Here is a 4,745-nt window from a genome sequence, read left to right as displayed (position 1 = left end):
AATATGTGTTTTTTTTTTTTTTTTTTTAGTTTCTCTTTCTGTAAGTTCATTATTGGTGTATAAAAGAACCATAGATTTCTGAGTGTTAACTTTGTATCTTGCTACATTGCCAAATTCATTTATTAAGTCTAGTAGTTTTCTGATGGAGTCTTTGGTGTTTTATTATGTATAATATCATGTCATCTGCGGATACTGACAGTTTTACTTCTTCTTTTCCAATTTGGATGCCTTTTATTTCTTCTTTTTGTCTGATTGCTATGGCTAGCACTTCCAGTACTATGTTCAACAGAAGTGGTGAAAGTGGGCATCCCTGTCTTGTTCCTGTTCTTAAGGGAAATGGTTTTAGTTTTTGCCCATTGAGTATGTTGGCTGTAGGTTTGTCATATATGGCCTTTATCCTGTTGAGATATGCCCCCTCTATTCTCACTTTGCTGAGTTTTTTGTGTGATTTTTTTAATCAAAAATGTGTGTTGGATTTTGTTGAATGCTTTTTCTGCATCAATTGATATGACCATGTGATTTTTGTTTTTCAGTTTGTTTATGTGATATATCATGGTTATTGATTTGCAAATATTGTACCAGACTTGCATCCCTGGAATAAATCGCACTTGATCATGGTGTATGATCTTTTTAATATATTGCTGGATACAATTTGCTAATATTTTGTTGAGGATATTAGCATCTAGGTATTTTCATCAGGGATAGGGGCCTGTCTTTTTTTATTGTTGGTAGTATCTTTATCTGGTTTTGGAATTAGGATAATGCTGGCCTCATAAAAAGAGTTTGGAAGTGTTCCTTCTTCTTGGATTTTCTGAAATAGTTTGAGGAATGTAGGTGTTAGTTCTTCCTTAAATGTTTGGTAAAACTCCCCTGTGAAGCCGTCCGGACCTGGGTTTTTGTTTGTTGAGTTTTTTGATTTCTGCTTCTATTTTCACCAGTTGTTATTGGCCAATTCAGGTTTTCTGATTCTTCCTAATTCAGTTTTGGGAGATTGTATTTTTCTAGGAATTTGTCTATTTCAACCACATTGTCCAGCTTGTTGGCTAGTTGTTCACACATTGTCCAGCTTGTTGGCATATAGTTGTTCACGGTATTTTCTTACAATCCTTTGTATTTCTGTGGTGTCAGTGGTTACTCTTCCACTTTCATTTCTGATTTTATTTATTTGGGCCCTCTCTCTTTGTTTCTTGATGAGTCTGGCTAATGGTTTATCAATTTTGTTTATCTTTTCAAAGAACCTGCTCTTGGTTTCATTGATTTTTTTGTATTATTATTTTTTTAGTCTATGTTATTTATTTCTGCTCCAATCTTTATTTCCTTCCTTCTACTTACTCTGGGCTTTTCTTGTTGTTCTCTTTCTAGTTCTTTAAGTTGTAGGGTTAAATAATTTATTGCTGATTTTCCTTGTTTTTTGAGGTATGTCTGTAGTGCTATGAAGTTCCCTCTGAGGACTGCTTTTGCTGTGTCCCAAAGATTTGGGTTGTTGTGTGTTCATTTTCATTTGTTTCTAGGAAGTTTTTGATTTCTTTCTTGATCTCAGTGGTAACCCATTCACTGTTTAATAACATGCTATTTAGCCTCCATGTGTTTGAATGTTTTGGGGTGTTTTTACTGTAGTTGATTTCTAATTCATTCCACTGTGATCTGAGAAGATGCTTGATATGATTTCAATCTTCTGGAACTTATAGAGACTTGTTTTATGTCCTGACATGTGGTCTATCTTTGTGAATGGTCCATGTGCACTTGAGAAGAATGTATATTCTATTGTGTTGGGGTGAAATGTTCTATAAATGTCAACTAAATCCATCTGATCCAGTGTGTCTTCTAGAGTATCTGTTTCCTTGTTAAGTTTTTCTCTGGAAGATCTATCCAGTGAAGTCAGCGGGGTGTTAAAGTCCCCTTCCATGACTGTATTGTTGTTGATCTCTCCCTTAAAGTCCTCTAGAAGTTTTTGTATACATTTAGGTGCTCCCATATTGGGTGTGTATATGTTTGCCTTTGGTATTATATAGTGACCTTTGTTGTCCTTGTGATGGCCTTCATTTTAAAGTCTATGTTGTCAGATATGAATATTGCTACTCCAGTTTTTTTTCTTTTCCATTTGCATGGAAAAAATTTTTCCATCTCTTCACTCTCATCCAGTGTGTGTCTTTTGTTTTGAGATAGGTCACTTGTAGACAGGATATAGTTGGGTCATGTTTTTGTATCCATTCAGCTACTCTACACCTCTTGATTGGAGCATTTAGTCCATTTACATTTAGGGTTATTATTGATTGGTAGTTACTTATTGCCATTTTAATTCCGTATGCCTATTTTTCTCTATTTCTTCTTCTCATTATAGGAATCCCTTTAGCATTTCTTGCAATGCTGGCTTGGTGGTGATGTACTCCTTTGGCCTTTTTTGTCCAGGAAGCTCTTTATTTGACCATCTATTTTGAATGACAGCCTTGCTGCATATAGTAATCTTGGTCTCAGATCCTTGCTTTCCAGTACCTTGAGTACTTCATGCCATTCCCTTCTGGCCTGTAGAGTTTCTGATGAGAAGTCAGGTGTCAGCCTTATGCAAACTCCTTTGTTGGTAACTGTGGGGAAGCACAGGACTTGCTTGAAAAGTCTGTAAGGAGGAATCTCCAAAAGGTCGGAGGTCTCTAGGGGACCTTGCTAAAGGTTTTTGCAAACAAGTCTGAGCCCCCGGGTGTTTTACTGGAATCTTTGTTTAGACTTTAGATTACCTTGCTTAAAGGACACTACAGATGCATATGTTTTCTCAAGGATACTTACCCTGCTGATAGTATCTAATAGTTAATTTTAGTTCAAGCTGTTGCTACAATAAAAGCCTAAGGAGGCAGGCGAACAGGGCTGTCTGGTTCCTTTATCCATGCAGTCCCTGCATGGGTGGGGTCTGGCCCACCCGCCCCACTTGGGGCCAATTAGGCCTGGCTGGCCAGGGGGAGGGGCCATGGGTGGTTGGCCTACTGGCCCTGCCCCCTGGTCGAACTCCCAGTTGAGGGGACAATTTGCATATTAGCCTTTTATTATATAGGATTACATAGGATGTGGCAAAAGAGGCTTTGCAGGTGTAGTTAAGTTGAGGATCTTCAGATGGGGAGAGTATCCTGGATTATCCAGGTGGGACCAATATAATCACAAGAGTTCTTATAAGACGGTGGTTCTCAACCTTGGCTGCACATTAGAATCACCTGGGAATCTTTTTAAAATCCTGATTTCTGGGCCTCATCCTCCGGAAATTCTGTTTCTTTGTTATGGGGGTTGTGGCCCCACTCCATAACAAAGAAACAGAATTTCCAGAGGATGAGGCCCAGAAATCAGGATTTTAAAAAGATTCCCAGGTGATTCTAATGTGCAGCCAAGGTTGAGAACCACTGCCTTAACCCATGCTTTCACAGAAATGTTTGTCAGAGTAATCATTTATCCATCACTCAGGGTCTGCTGGTCAGCCTCGACAGGTAACAGTTTTTTTTTTTCTCTTTCTGCCTTTAAGATTCTCTCTTTGTCTTTAATTTTTGGCCTTTTAATTATGATGTGTCTGGGTGTGGGCTTATTTGGGTTCTTCTTGCCTCTTGAACTTGTGTGACTTTTTTCTTTACCAGATTATGAAAGTTTTCTGCCATTATTTCTTCAAATACCTTCTCTATGCCTGTCTCCCTTTCTGCCTCTTCTGTCACACCTGCTATTCTAATATTGTTACATTTCAAGTTGTCCCACAGCTCCGTTAAGCTGTCCTCCTGTTTTTTAATTGGTTTTCTGATTGATGTTTTCAACTCTGTTTTCTAATTCACTGATTCGATCCTCAGCTTCCCCTAATCTGCTGTGTATTCCTTCCAATGTGTTATTTGTGTTATGTCAGTCTTTATCTCAGACTGTTCTTTTTCATAGTTACTACTAGAGGCTTGGTGCATGAAATTCGTGCACTTGGGGGGGAGGGGTCCCTCAGCCTGGCCTCTCACAGTCCGGGAGCCATCAGGGGACGTCCGTAGTGCTGCAGTGGAGGTGGGGAGAGGTTCCCGCCACCACTGCTTGCTTGCCAGATGTGAGTCCCGCTTCTGCCTGAGTGGTGCTCCCCCTGTGGCAGCGCACTGACCACCAGGGGGCAGCTCCTGCATTAAGCGTCTGCCCACTGGTGGTGAGTGAGTGTCACAGCAACCGGTCATTCTGCCATTTGGTTGATTTGCATATTAGCCATTTATTATATAGAACTAGAGGCCCGGTGCACAAAAATTTGTGCACTCGGGGGGCGAGGGGAGGGGGGTCCCCCAACCTGGCCTGTGCCCTCTCGCAGTCTGGGACTCCTCGGGAGATAACGACCTGCTGGTTTAGGCCTGCTCCCGGGTGGCAGAGGGCAGGCCCAATCCCTAAGTGCAGCCCCTGGTCAGGCTCAGAGCAGGGCCGATTGGGGGGTTGGGGCACCGCCCCCTGTCACACTCAAGGCAGGGTCGATGGGGAGGTTGCGGCGCCACCCCCTGTCACCCACAGAGCAGGGCCCATCAGGGGGTTGGGGCGCTGCCCCCTGTCACGCACAGAGCAGGGCCAATCAGGGGGTTGGGGCGCTGCCCCCTGTCACGCACAGAGCAGGGCCAATCAGGGGGTTGGGGCGCTGCCCCCTGTCACGCACAGAGCAGGGCCAATCAGGGGGTTGGGGCGCTGCCCCCTGTCACGCACAGAGCAGGGCCAATCAGGGGGTTGGGGCGCTGCCCCCTGTCACGCACAGAGCAGGGCCCATCAGG

The sequence above is a fragment of the Myotis brandtii genome, unplaced genomic scaffold (assembly GCF_000412655.1).
Source record: "Myotis brandtii unplaced genomic scaffold, ASM41265v1 scaffold64, whole genome shotgun sequence".
Lineage (NCBI taxonomy): Eukaryota > Metazoa > Chordata > Mammalia > Chiroptera > Vespertilionidae > Myotis > Myotis brandtii.
Note: the sequence above shows the minus strand (reverse complement) of the source record.